The sequence below is a fragment of the Bombus terrestris genome, chromosome 7 (genome assembly GCF_910591885.1).
Source record: "Bombus terrestris chromosome 7, iyBomTerr1.2, whole genome shotgun sequence".
Classification (NCBI taxonomy): domain Eukaryota; kingdom Metazoa; phylum Arthropoda; class Insecta; order Hymenoptera; family Apidae; genus Bombus; species Bombus terrestris.
Genome location: NC_063275.1, coordinates 9,444,000 through 9,460,262, shown reverse-complemented (window position 1 = coordinate 9,460,262; position 16,263 = coordinate 9,444,000). Strand labels below are relative to the sequence as shown.

Here is a 16,263-nt window from a genome sequence, read left to right as displayed (position 1 = left end):
GAAACTTTTTTTGAAATAATTGTTCTGAATAAACTATTTGTTCTATATAATGTTATAGTATTTAAATACATAGTACAATGGTAGATAAACAAAAAAAGATTTAAAAAATATTGACGTATAAATATATAACTTTTCTTAATAAATTAAGTATTATAGGTTATAGAGAATAGCCAAATGTATTATCTTTCTCAGTTCTTTGTGAGTTGTAATATAGAAAATTATAGCTTATCGCATTACAAGCGATAATTATGTTTAATTATTTAAAATATCACAATTTTATATTATCATTTTTTCGATTTCTAGACTCGTCATATTAGGAAAAATTGTTTCAGATTCCTCCCCTATTTGAAGTCTAAGTTGATTAGATTAATTATAAGTCTTTGAATCACTGCTTTTATTACTTATCATTATAAATATACAAATAAAAGAATAATGTTACATATTGTAGACATTATAATATTAAGTATATTATTAAAAATCATACGATAAAATTATCTTGCGATCGTCTCTCTGTCAGAATATCTGGAATATCTAATAAATGTAGATAATACACAAAATTCGATATATCAACATTTACATATTGACCAAGGAAGGAAAATATATTATCCGCAGTAACGTTAACAAAGCCAGCATCATGTTCAACTGGTTGCATATTTCCTTTTATTCGTTAATATATAAAATGGTAGGTAAATACATTGAAACATTGAAGCAGACTTCAAGGGAATCGACTTTAGTTGCGTCACGCATGAAAGTACAGAGAAATTCACACTCTGGTAAGCTGTCCTTTCGAATGAGCGTTGTCCGTGGTCTGTGTGGATAGTGTTCGTGATATCCTCGTTAACCTTATCCCACGAGACAGCAAAATGCAGACCGCACCCGGGGCTATGCTCGTTATCAAACGGATTCCCTATGTTTTAACAATATACTTGCGAGACAGTATACATACTTTGCCGTGAACAGGTCTCGTTTCCGCGTGAACACGGACAGTCGTGTGCAGTTGCGAGACCGCGAGACGTTCGTAATATTTCTCGTGCTTCTTCAATAAAATTTTGAAGACGAAAGAGGTTTGAAAAGTGGATTTGCGTATGCGTACAAATATTTACAAATTTTTGTTATTATTTTTATATTATTTTATATTATATAGCTAAAAGTTATTCCATATTATATTTTATTATTATATTATTATATTGTTGTATTATATATTAAATTATAATTCCATATAAAAATTATCTTCCCATTTGATTTTGGATTTAATTTAATTTATGATTTTTATAATCTTTACTATTTTATTATCATGCTATTCTATATTAAAATATTACATAAATGATAATAGTATAATGTACGTGGGTACTACAATGATGTGTATTGTTTAACTTAAAGTAGTCGCCAGTTGGTAATCTTACAGTTTAATTATACAGTATAATTTATGTTTATGTCTACGGTTTTATCTATGAATATCATATTTTTATTTTTGCACATATTGTTTTACATCCCTATACTATGTTATTTTACTTTATTTTATTTTATTTCATTTTATTATATTATATGTATACGCTCTCGGCTGTAAGCATTAGGGCACGTATTTATTTAGTACAAATTGAATGCTTTTCGCTGCTTTTATTTTCTAATTCTAATTAATTTTCTATCATATAAATATCTTATTGCATTCACATTATATGTATACGCTTATAACGTAAAATATTAAATAAAGTGTAGTTTGTTCCAGTTAAACGTAGCCAGTAATTGTTTTAATATTTATAGATTATAATCCTATATTATTTTCCCTATTTTTATGTGTATTACTTTCTATATTGTTCTTTTACACGAAGCTTTTCGTTCGTAATATAAATAAGTAGATAAAGATAATCACTGTTAGTTTCTTCTAAAATACGATTAGATATTACATCGTTATAAAGTTTATTTTTTATTTACACGACAGTTTATTACATCCCTTCTTGAATTTAATGATGCGAATAATTGTTTCCAGTACATCCTCCGCTATCATAAACAAATTACGTTCTTATTGGAATTTTTGAGGAAGATATATCTCTCTGATTACGTATAGCTTGAATTATAAGGGGGGACTAAAAGCGATATTCTTTATACATAATTATACGTTGATCAATGCTACAGGATAATATCGTATTCGACCAAGTCAGAATGGTCAAATTATAGGAACTGAATGACAAAAATAAACATCTCAGTAAGCAGTGAATAGGCGATAACGTTAATTTGCACGACCACGACAATTTTCTTGTATTATAGGATTAGATTAGCAATCTCCGAAAAAGGAATAGAGCGCAAACTAAGGATTAACGATGATTTGTATTACGTGATTAACAAAATTATAGGTAAATTATTGATTATTCCCTTAGCAGTTTCAATCGTTTAAGTTTTATTAAACGCGCTATTACATTGCCATTGTGGCGAAATTCTTTTCATTTTGATATAGAAATGAAGGAAATATGAATATACAAAATTGCTGAGATAATAAATAGTATATAAATAGTATAAAGTTGTAATAATGTTACCAGTAACGTAAAACAAGATTTGAGTTTTATATTATATTGATATAATTATATTGAAGAACATTCAAATTTATTTACAAGTTAAAGTTGACCTTGTAGAACCGCTCTGTCCTTTCCGATTTCGACGATTTTTTAATGTTATGCTATTATGTATTATGTGCAACGCTTACCTAAAATAATAAGTTAATTATAAAAATAATAGGCGAATGAATAATTGACATTATTTTACGAAATAGAATAATTGTTACTATTGCACATAAATGTAACCTCAATACATTGATGATATTCATTTTTAATTAAGTTCTAAGTTATAGGTTATAATAAGACATTTCTTGCAGCCTTGTATATGGATGGGGTTTGTAAGCTCGCCTAACCTTTATTTATAAACAAAAAATAAACGGCAACCAACATTGACACAGTGGCATTACTATAGGCAAGAATACACTGTTGTGTATACACTCAGAAAACTAAGCGAGACCGACGATTATATGTATAGGAAAATATTGTTAAAAATTTCGATTTCCATAACATAGTAAAAAATCATCGAAATTGAGGAGGAGGGAACAGTCCTATAACTTTATCAAAATTAATTTTATCCTTTTCTTTCTTTTTTAAACCACTGTGTTTTGAAAACTTCTTTTCTTTCACTATTTATAGTTATATCAATCGCTTGGATTGGATTATTAACCATACAAAAGAATGAAAAGTTATTACATACATATGCGTATATATGCACAGTAGAAACGTTAAATTCAATGTACACACTTCGCCAAAGAAGTTTTCTGGAAGAAATGCGGACCTGATTGGTTCATTGTTTGTTTTTGACAGATTCAGCACAATCGTAAAGTTAAGCACGCGTATTGATCGAAAATGTCACATGTACAAATAAAACAATATGCACCATATGATGGTGAGTGATAAAGAGTGCCACTCTTGGTCCTGTGCTGTCCCGCCAGATTTCTTTTCATCTCCAAACAGTATGTACTTGTACAAAACATAAATAAAAGACAAAGGTTAAGTTTGGGTTGGATCGCTGTCTTACTGCTGGGTTATTCATTTAACTCGGAACTCGCGCTCGCGAGAACATGAGAATGGCAACAGTGTAATATATATGCTTACTACTACAGTTAAATGTCACTCGCCATCTATGAGCTGTTGCTAGAAGTATAATTAGACGAGAACGCAGAGTGGTTTGGTCGTCGTCGAAGGACTCTAAATTTGCCATCACAATCAGGGGAAGACGATCGTTAAAAAAGCGAGCCACGTGTTTTCGTCCGAGAATTTCATATCCTTGCGAGTTTCAATATATTGTATTATGTCTAACATATATATATATATCTAATATTGTCGCTTATGAATCGGCAGTATAAACACTAATCGTAAGTATTCTTGTTCAAATAGGATCGTTTCATAACATTTGTATAACCTTAAATCTGAACGAAAACGATCGACAAATTTGAAGCGAACAAAATAAGCGAAGAAAAGAAGCAGCATTGTATCTTAATTTGAAAATTGGAAACAAGAAGAGAGAAATCTTAAACCTCGATGAATTTTAATCCTTTGTAAATGAAATCAAATTTTTGAGAAAGAAATGACAATTACTTTATTTACATTTGTTGTAATTAAGAGACATTAATAGATTATAAATATTTATGCAGTTGTGACAGGTGTGAGTATGCAAAAATGTATATACAAAGATATACACAAATGCAAAATTGTATAAAAATCAAAAATAAAATGCTTAGGTACACATTATTAAATTTAGGAATTATATTTTCATTCTAGTCGAAATTCTTTATCCGTATTTATAAAAATATAAATTTGCATAAACATCTACAGTCTAAATATTAGTTTCTATCATCTGTATACATCAATGTATTAATTTATGTTTGTAATAATATATTCATTATGCTTCAAATTACAATATTTTCTAGAACAATTATTTGTATGTTTACTGGAAGGAATAATTATGAAAAGAAATTCATTCTTTCTAAATCATACTAAAGACTCTAATTAAAAATTTGATAAATTTTCTTCCAGAATGAAATGTTTGCTGGAACTTGTATTTCGTTGTATTTGCCGTATAAAGCATCACTTAACCGCCATTAATTTTGCACAAAACTTTTTGAACACTCTAAAATTGATTAAGTTCGAAACTTTCAAATACAACTTTAAAAAATTCGTTATTGAATATAACGAAGTTTCAGATACATAGTAAAATTTACTAAACATACTATTAAATATTTCTTAATTTCAAAATTTCAAATTTATTAAATTTCCCAGTAGACAATATAAAATGTCATTTTCACGAAAATACATTTTCTAATTTTTCTAGAATTTCTTTACGAAGATTCCGAGTAACTCAATATATTTTTGAAATTGAATATGTTTTTGAAGTTCAAGTTTAATAATTTTGTAAGCTGGGTTTTTAAATAAGATTATAAGACTCATGCAATATTGAAAAAAACAGCATAATTGTTGGAAGTATAAAAAGTTAAGAGGGATCATTCCTCCCGCGAAAGAATGCGGATAGTAATTTTACATGCAAAATTTCTCAGATGCTTTCAATTTGCCACGTTGTATGTATGTCTAAAGTTTTAATTTATCAAAGAACATGCTTAACCCGAGCACGTGATGTCATTTCGAATGCACGTAAACCGCATATAGGACAATTATCTTGCGATTTTCAAGGATTCCAAGTAATCGGTACTGCGATGATATAATGCGCTGATAGAACCGTGTTTTTTAAGGGTGTTTTTTAAGTCATTCCGAAAGTATTAGATTAATTGAAAAATTAAATGGAATTTTCAATGGAGAATTAAGTAACCTTAGAATTTTACAGAAAATAAAGTGTTTAAAGGTTTTGCATTTTGTATTTTGTCTTAACTCTTTCGCACTTTAATAAATTATTAAATAACTAAAAAATAAATGTATTTATCCTTGATAAAATTAATTGTAAATATCAGTGCATGTTTTCTTTACAAAATTAATAAAAACATATTTTTCTTATAAATTAAAAAGTATTCAGTTTTAAAAATGTTAATATATATTAACTTTGCAATTGAAGAAGTTTCAATATTTTTTGTTTCTCTACTATTGTGTGTGTAAAAGATTGTAATCTTTACCTGTAATTGAATGAGAAATTTTTGATTTGTACCTCCATATTGTTACAATATTTAAATAAAGTTTATACATATATAGGATGTCTCCGAAATCATCACACAAGCGGTCAGATGGTGATCACAAATGGCAAAATAAGTCGAAAAGAAAGAATAACATTTTTTCATTTGAGGCTTCATTTTCGAAAAACGTAAGTTTGAAAATAAATATCAGGTATTGTCTGGGAGTTTCGAACTATGAAATTTATGTTTCTGGTCGTATCTGTATTTTTAAACGTGGGCAATATCACGATTTGCTTCCTGCTTAATAAAATGATTCTTAACAACTACTAATACAAAAAAGTGCAAAATAAAGAAAAGTAATAATCGATATTGCGGAGATAAGACAACAACGATAACATGAAGAAAATCGTGACATTGTCCATATATAATACAGACGCGACCAGAAACAGAAGTTTCATAATTCGAAACTCCCGGTTAATACACGAATACCTGATGAGTTTTCGCACATATCTTTCCTAAAAAACGAAGCCTTAAATTGGAAAAATGTTATTCTTTTTTTTCGATTTATTTTTGCATGTAGAATCACTACTTAGCCGTTTGTATTATAATTTTCGAAACACCCTATATATTATATCGTATTAGTACATTGCGTGACTTCTATTGATAAAATGATAGAAACACTTTTTTAAATTTAGCCTCTAAAGGAAGCTAGAAATGAAACTAAAGAATTATGTGGTTTTACATCAGCGTTTTACATTCGCGTTTACCTTTATTTTTCTTTATATTCTGATAATTTTGAAGTTTGAAATTAAAGTGAAGATAAAGTTATGTATCGTTTATTAGTCGGGATTAATTTCCAATATTCAATCGCTGATCTAATAAAAATTATAAAAATTATCATGTTATGTGCCATGACATAACATGAATACCAACAGCGCCATTTATTATTTGCATGTAAATACATACATTTTGTTGCTTTATTAAAATATATTGTATGCTTTCCTTGTAACATAAAATTTGTTTCAATCGAACGAACAATTTTATAATAACTATTATAGAAATAACTTCACTTTTGATATCGTCGATGTGATGTAATATCTCAATTAAGGTTTTAATAACATTTGCACAGAATCCTGATGAATGAGCCTTTGTGGAAGCTATGAAGCATTAGGCACACCCCACTGGCGAAGGCACACTCCTACGTTTAAGGTAAGTTCTTAAAAGAGGGTAACACTCAGCCAGCAGCCATTTCTGCACGAATATTTGTCCTAGAAAGTACAGAATGTATAAAGAGAGAAATTCGGAATTTCGGAATGCAAATATAGAGAGTGAACAGTAGAGCTATGCCATTATCGTAGATCCATAAATCGACCTTATTTGAATAATCGAATTTCTGCGAGTAATATATGTTCCGTTATATTTATCATGTATGTTTTTCTATCAATTATTTTTATATCAACTATAAGGAAGAAAAGAGTTCTTACATAGTGATAAAAAATTTACACCCAGTAGCAGATCAGAAAGTGATAACTGACGAACTAGAAGAACGCGAACATAAAACATTTGCATTTGCTTATAATATAAGGCACGGGATTATTTATTTACTGCTCTTTTTTGTTGATTTAGACCCATTTCTAAACGATAAAAAAATCTTTACAATAAACTCATCTTACAAAATTTATAAGACAAAAATGCGACGATACAGCTACCCAGAAAAAAATTAAAGTTTTGGGAACGCTTTGGGCATACTCACAATTACTGTCGCAGAATCTTCAGATGTATGAAATGTACAAAGAATCACCTCACTTCAGATAGCAAGAGAACAAAACAGCGACGAGAATATCAAACGTACTAATTCGCAGGGCGATCGTCCATCTAATTGCAAAGGATGCAGAATATATAAAAAAAAGTCTGACTATGCAAATACCAACCAAACTTCAATATAGAATATAGAATGATTAGAACATTCCAATAGGAGAGGACTGTTATATGCAGATACTGCTGGACAAATAAGACGGTAAAATAAGACGGTAAAACAAGAATAAACATTTTCAATCAAGAATTAATCCTGAACAAAGTAATAGTAAAATGACTAATATGATGCAAATATTAATGGAATTAAAAAATATTGTAAGTGAATAAACAAAATAAATAAATTTATTATCAATTACATTTAATCATCTGTCAGAAAAATTATAATTGTTTCTTTCATATAATATGACGTTCTAGAATGTTAAAGGCCTTTGTCAAGACAATATAGAAATTCAGGCATATATAAACACTGCAAATGTTGACATATTTTTAATATTAGAAACTCATTTTACGTCACATAGTTTCTGTAAAATATAAGGCACTTTACGTAATTAATATTACATAATGAATATTATAATATTCAATATATTTCTCCGAATGGTAATGCTCGTGCAGACACAGCGATAATTATAAAAAATACCATTAAACATCATATATCAGCACCGGTGAACGAGAAACACCTACAGGGCACAAGCATCGTTGCAGAAGGCTGGTTCGGTCCACCAACTGTTCCCGCAGTTTACAAACCTTCTAGGTACAAGTTGATTACAGAAATGTACAAACGATTTTGTCATCAACTCGGCCACAGTTTCATGGAGTTTCTAGAAGTTACAATTCCACAATGCATTCAATTAAACAAAGCAGTAAACGAATTATACTTATTGGTTTACAGCACTGATGAACCGGCTTAGTATAATAAAAGATATACCGAGAAATAAGATTACTGTCGAATCATGTTTAGACTTCGCATTTCCGACTTCTTCGTAGTAACTGCAGCAATTAACACTCTCTGCGTTAACAGAAAGGACGCCTGGACGTCACAACGTCAAAACGGATTAAAACAAGTTTGGTGATATCATTGATGACTTTATTCAATTAAATATCCCATTAAAAGCAGAGTAAAATATAGATGATGCAGTAGAATAGTTTAATATTGTGCAACTGTATGGAGAGTCACATCAAAAATAAACAAAAAGACCAATAGCTATTATTCGTACAACTGTCCAGGAATTATAGAAATACTAAATCGTAACAGATTACTTAGAAAACATTGGTAGCATACTTAACATCCGTACGATGAAATGCTATTAAATAGAGCTACTAGAAAACTAAAATATTTATTATAGGAAAGAAAGGAAGCACTTCGTAAAAGAATAATTGGAGAACTTGACACTTGAACTTATTTGAAGACACAGATTACTCACTTTGATGCGTCGCTAGAAAAATAAAACAACCAACAAAATCAATTCCATCGATTAGAACGGCATGGAGAATGGGCAAGCGTGGATAAAGAAAAAGCAGTAACATTTGTCAAATACTTTGAAAAGACTTTCCACCCGATTAACGGCGGAGACGAACATCCACAAACGAACAATTGCAATAGAAATTGGAAATACCATTTCAACTTTTATCTCCTATCAAGTAGTACACTATTGCAGAAGCAAAATCCGGTAATCCGCAAATTGTTAAACTTCAAGAAAGCTCCTGATTTTGAAACTCTAAAGGAACTTCTAAAGAAAGCCATTACTCTTCTAACCCCCCACCTACAATGCGATAGTTAGTTACATACTTTACCCATAATTACTACATAATTAGTCTATTACTTGGAAAATAGCCCAGATTATATTAGTTCCAAAATTAGGTGAACCTACGGAAAACGTTTAATCTTACCGACCAATAAGCTCGCTATCAATTGCTTGGTACAAACCGCTTCTGAATACTGAAACATCAATTCGCCTTTAAGCCTAAACACGTCACTATCGAACAAATTTATAGATTTTTTATTAAAGACAAATTTTTTTTATTAAAAAAGTCTTAGAAAATCTAAACGATAAAAAGTAGCTGCTGTTTAGCTGCTTTCCTCAACATTTTCCAACCTTTTGATAAAGTATGGCATATATGACTATTATTTCAAATTAGAGATCAACTATTCCATCCGTATTACCTCCTTTTTAAATCTTATTTTTTCGATAGACTTTTTGAAGTAAAATTTTAGAAAATTACCTTCGACCTAGATCTAATACGCTCCGGTGTTCCACAAGGAAGCGTACTGGGCCCAGTATTCTACACTGTCCTTGCCGCCGACATATGGAAAGAGCAATACAGTAATTGTAACATATTTCGACAACGTATCAATCTTAGCCCCGGGCATAGCCTAATCTAGACGTAGAAATCTCGGAGAAATTGTAATCGCGTCTCAATGAAATCGCAGCTTTGTTGAGAATATGAAAAATAGAAGCAAATACCAGCAAGTCGGTAGATACATATTACTTTTACAACTTTTACAACTAAAACTTTTAAAACCCAAACTAGTCTGGCAAACAGTTTAAACAGCTTGGCAATACCGCAACAAGATATAATTAATACTTATGTATATGAAAAATGACGCAGAAATTTACGGGGTCTTATTGGTAAAAAATCATAACTCGACATAACAAACAAATTATTACAATACGAAACGATTTTGAAATCAATTTTGACATATGCCTGCTCTACACGGGGAATGACACAGTACCCAAATTTAAAGATTATTAGAAGATGCTAGAACAAAATACTATAAAGAATCTTATAGACTGGTATACTGAACACACAAATCGATAAAAACACTGGAACATTACGTGTTAAATAAGAAATAGCACGCATTAGCAAACACTATCACGAAAGCCCCGTAGCCTGTACAAACTGCCTGACAACGAACTTGACATGTCTTTCTAATAAAGAATACAGAGATTGTTATTAAATATAGGTTTGGAGTTGATATTTAATAAATTCGCACAGATTGAATTTTACTTTCTATATTTCACCACCTCGTACAAAACGTCTGAACACACCGGATACACTTAAGTAATTAACACGTGGACGACTACTACGACAAAAGAGCTTCGTCAGAAGTCGTACCAACTCAGCTTGTAGGAACTAGCGATCATACCAACTTAACGTTTCTCAACAGAGGTCACTTCTTATTGTAGTACAAGACCTTTAATTGCATTTGCTTTCATGTAAGAAACGAAGGCGACAAAGTTATTTACGTAACTGGAACAGAAACTTGCATACTACTCAAGCAGGGTTGATTTATGGATTAGTCGTAAGTATCATCTGGAAACAGAATGACCCAGATTGCTCTAACGAAACGTTGTATCTCTTTCGCCATAGTGGTTTATACTGTTACTACATTTATGTACTTAATCTTCTATGAAAAAATTCTATATTTGATTTAATACAAACTTGGAATATAACTATTGTCGTACTTATTTAAGTAAATTATATATTTTTCTAACAAAGCAGAAATAGTATTGCTTAACAAATTATGGGATAGATTGAAACATCCGTAGCTAAGTGTAAGAAAAATGAAAAGATAAGAATTTAAATGAATCTGACTAATTGACTAATCCAAGTTATGCTGTTCTTTTTACTTATATCTTGTCACTTTTTGGGTAGCTTCACAAGCATTTTTTTGAAAAAGTTTTCGTCTTTTTCAGAAATGAATTCCTTCAAATAGTTTCGAGACTTTTAATAGTATATAATTTATTATTACAAAAAATATTTCAAAATTCGTTAAATTTTAATATTGAAAGATATTGAATGTGCATACACTGTATACATATTTATACTATCTATACTAATATATACTATCTATGTATATATTAATGTCGGCGGTCTATGTATCTATGTATATAGATAGTATATATTAGAATAGCGGGTCAGATTGCCAACATTATTCTTCGTTTGTCGTCTGCTTGATTTCCGACTGAATTTTACCCTACGGCTGTATTTATGGTGTTTGCAAAAATACTTACACGTGATTTTGTCCCCAGCGGCGGTGATATCACTTTTTGGCTTAAATGGACGCTCGTGTATTCCGTATGTGGAGTTCGTTTTATGGTTCCTCGCGTGGAGTAGGCGCGTGCAGGAACATCCGCGTGCAATTTTTGTATTGATTTTTTAAATTATCCTTTATACATACAATTGTTCACATTAGTTCTCGAACGCTCTTCAAAATAGAATAACTTTTAAAATTGGACCAGATGACTCGAGTCCTTTTAAAAAGCTTAGAAAGATTTGTTTACTAGATGACGTGTAAAAGAATTTTGAAAAATTGCATTTGATTGGAATCATCGGAAATATAGTAACGGTTGCCTCTTACAACCTTTATATCTGGATCTGTAATAAAAATGTAAAAAATACGTGTTGTAGATTTATGTCAGTTATATACACGCTGAAAATTTTGTCGAAATCGGTTGATGCACAAACAAGCAACAGGCGTTCAAAGATGTAAGAATCTTTAGATTTATTACTGGGCGGAGAGTCGTGGAAAACAGCGAGTTTCGTCATTTTCAATTGTTTGTAAGTCGTAACAATGTTAACCGTCTTCGATGAAATGTTCAGTAAGAAGATATATAGCTAACATAAATTGTTTAAATTTCCATTACAAGCTTAAATAAAAAAGTTATAAAAACTGGTCTTCTTACACATCTTATGCTTATTTGGTCCAATTTTGAGAAAGTTATTCGGTTTCAAAAGGTGTCGGAATATCAATGCGAGCGACTGTAGTAGGTTTTTCATTGAATTTCCGTTTATAGCTTTTTTGCATTGGAGGATACGGTGTTCTCCATTGTTTTCAAGTAACGAAATACAGCAAAACTATTTGTAATTTGTCACAAAAGTACGAGAAGAAAACTTCCTACTGCATGACAATCTGATTTATGGGAACTTGAGGATTAATTATTCTGTATACACTGATATTGTCATTCCAGCTTGTTGATACTTACCTCGTTCAATATTTTCTTGTTAGATTAAATATTTTTAAAGCAACGAACTATGGTAAAAATATCGTAATAAAAATAAGAAGAGAAAATCTTGTTATTGTATCAGCTTCTGAGTTATAGGAATTGGAGAGTTAAATATTTTATCTATACTGATATAATGCTAATACTGTGATTATAGCATGTTGATATTTATTTTGTTTCTATCCATCGTTTACGGTTAATCAAGGAAGTCTGAGTATAGAAAATGAAGATTTAAACATTCTGTCTATTACGATTTGTTTTTTAATCATCTGCGTAATATCTATGCATTAATTAAAATTCATAACATAATCAATTCCTAAGCCGTTAGTTTTAATCCAAGTTCACACCAGTTTCGTGTTAGTATAAATTGTATAGTTCAAATTCCCAAACTCTGTATATGCCGACTTTGCGTTATCTAAAGAATGTTCTGCTATATACAAGTACAAGCGAGTACCACGCAGCATGATTTTAATTAAATTATCCGATGCGAAATAAGTTCCCATTATTTTGGGGAATTTTGCCTCGGAAAACTGCTTCATTCACGAACGAACGATGCCGTTCGTTACGAAAATGGCTTGTTATTGCCGTCACGTATTTTTAGTTGAGTATGGAAAATAGCTTTTTGATGGCGAAACGCACGCAGGCGATCCATTTTAATCAGACTTAATTCGCATGGTTCCGCTCCGACACACAATGCGACGAATGAACCATCGAGTTGTGTCGCATCCCTCTTACAACAGAAGAGTAAAATTAAGCAGTTGATTTGCCAATGGTTGATATATACTTAATACCGTCGAACCGGAAAAAATAAGGAATTTTATGCTGGGTATTTTATTCCAGAAGACGTCTTAAAACAGTTTACATGAAATATTCTCTTCTTCTATTGAATTATGCTTTGTGTCTTTAATTTATATTTTTAGAATGTTTATGGCTTTGTATTACTGAATTGGATACTCCAACATGATATAATTGGCAAGGGAGCAATTCTACGTGAAAAAACAAGATCTATATTTTTGACAGCCTCGGCTCAATTTTTCATATAGAATTACTCTCTTGCCAATTGTACTATAATCATAGGAACACCCTGTGTGTGAATTATTGTAAATTTTATATAAACTGAAACTGCAAATGAAAAACGATGGGCCGTGCTTTCGTACATTGAAGCATTGGAAGCATTCGGAAAAAATTTCATTGGTTTGATGCATAAGAAGAATTACTTGTGTATCTATATGCATTAAGACATTTCATTTTTGGAAGTCGGAAACATATGGAATCCTTCGATATTGAGACAAATTGGCAATATTCTTAATCTCTACTTCAAATAAATGAAATTTAATATCAGGAAAGTGATTATTTTATTATCCAAAGCTTTCATTATACAATTCCATTATTTTTGTCTACATATTAGATAAGTATGGAAGAATGTTTTATAATCTAAACTAAAATACATGTTAGGTTTCCAGAGAATCATCGAATATTATACTTTTCAATTGTATACATATAGCGTTCTTAGAATTTGTTTAAATGTTAGGAGATATTAAACTTAGTAATGTTTTTTATACAGCTTTTGATATTATATTTTACATTTTCCACTCATTTTCAATTTATTTTTTATATAAAAAATTTAACGAACTTCAAATTACTCTACGTTGCTAATAACAATCTATTTGTTTTTCATTTGGACTTTGTTGATGTTGTAGTTGGCTGTACTCTTTGTTAGGTGGTTTATTAATGGTCTGTTTATTATTCTTTGCGTGAGGTCTTTGATGTAGCTAAGTGAGATCTGTTACAGAGTTGCAATCTTTTGAAATGTTTAGAATTATTCTTAGAAATCTCTTTCATATCTTCCAAATATTTTGCAAATGTATTCACGTCGTGCACTTGCACTTGTTTTATACATTTAAACGGATTTTGTGTCTTGTTGACAGTGAGCTTCCTTTACCTATTAGTAGAAAAGGAACTCTGATTGTTCCAATGGATTTTCGTACAAGTCTAATTTTGAGAATAACGATTAGATAATTTACTTATTTTTTTTCATTCTATTGTTTCTTGTCGAAATATTAATTTAGTATGTGGATGCTTGCTTTTGCTATCGAATATGTTTGTCGTTAATTTTGAGGTAAGTTACAACTTGGAAAAGATGGTGTAAATTGCTAGTTGGTCCTTTTGGCTGTCGGGAGAATGTGCATAATGCAGTGTCGTGGGAATATGTACATGAGTGTACTTTCTCACTTAATGGGATGTCGTTAAATATAAATGTTGAATAGAGTACGATCTACAATGGACCCCCAGGGGACTTCCGCTTGAATAGGTTTTTGGGAGTCTCACATGCAACCGAGATATATATGGTATATCAAGTAGTTTGCATGGTCTTGCAAATAGTTTGGTATTATTTTGATTAGATCAGGTGTTAATTTGTATTACCTCAATTATAAGTCTAGTGTGCCATATATTGTCAAAGATTTTTTAAATATCCAGTAGAGCCAGGGCTGTTGATCTATTTTTATTCAACTCAACAATGATGTATTCTGTTACTCTAAGAATTTCCTGAATCTTTGAATGCCCTGATTTGAAAGCGTATTGTTCCTTTGTTATTACATTTTGTTGCCTAATATGGTTATTGAGTCGCAAGAGTATTAAATTTTTAAAGATTTTGCGGAGTGTTTAGTAAGCCGATAGATCTGTAATCTACTAGATTATTTTTGCTTTTCTTTCGTTTGGATATGGAAATCGCTTCTACTATTTTCTAGGATTTACGGAAGTAGGATAATGAATAGACTTGTTTGGAGATGTATCACAATGTAGTTGAAGTATAGTATAGTTTTTCTGGGAGGTTTTTGATCTATAGTGTTGACATTTATAGTGTTGTTCTTTCAATATTTTGATAATGTGAATTATTGTAGGTGAGTACGTTTTGCTATTGTTTAGCTGAACAACGTTCGTATTAGGTAACGAAGTTTTCCAAGAGTGAAACAATGTGGTTTATGGAGTTGTATAGTATAGAAGGTTTCTACGAGGAAACCTTATCCTTGTTTGAGAAGATAGTTTCTGCCCAGGTTTCGGGAGCGAAAATAGACGCGAATTTAGACTATAAGGTCTTCTATATCTTCCAGACAGACTTCTAAGTGATATTAATATTTGGGTTTTTCTTGCCATTGTATAATATATACTTGTTTTGAGCGGAGAATCTGATTTCTTACTTGAGTGGTAAAGTTATTTCTTAGTTTGTGTTCTGTGAGTCGAGTCTTTTGTATTTGTTTTGTGTCTGTTTCTATTTTATACAAGTTGCAACTTTGATTATATGTCCGGTGGATGGTCTTTTATAATCTGTTAATTCCTTTGTCTGTGTGCCACGTGGAGGAAAGATCTAAGTTCATGGACCGATAGAAGCAGAGTTTCTCAGTTTGTGCATGTTATAATTTTATCGATAAAATGTGTTTGTTGTTTGTGGAGATGAGGATGATTAGTAAGTGATTGGAGGGTCGGTCGTGAGTGATTTTACACTCTGTTTGCATTAATAGGTTCGCGAGGAACATGTTTACTTAAGTCTATGGTAGTTGTTAGTGTTGGTGCGGTTACGAAGTTTGTTCCCGTTTGTATTAAAGATGAAGTTGTTTCATATCTCATATTTTGTGCTGAGGTTTCCTGCTATGAGGAAGTTATAAGTGGATATGAAGTCGAGAGTTTCAAGTGTTAATTTCAGTATAGGGGATAAACATGCTGCGATAGTTAGGACTGTTTTGATCTTCATTTTAGTGAATACTGTTTCTATTTCTACTGTCAGATTGTACAATG

The 16,263-nt window shown here is 30.9% G+C and overlaps 1 protein-coding gene across 17 annotated transcripts in view; it reads left to right on the top strand.

The window, feature by feature from the left end:
* Window positions 1-16,263, top strand: part of LOC100643610 (5-hydroxytryptamine receptor) — a 316,367-nt gene that overhangs the window by 73,494 nt on the left and 226,610 nt on the right. For 16 of the 17 annotated variants that reach the window (XM_048407443.1, XM_048407444.1, XM_048407447.1 and 13 more), the window contains one exon: window positions 6,780-6,859. The gene's annotated coding sequence lies outside the window, so the exon portion shown is untranslated. Of the gene's footprint in view, window positions 1-3,454; window positions 3,908-6,779; window positions 6,860-16,263 lie in introns of those variants that run through there. The other variant, XM_048407449.1, reaches the window with a different exon arrangement.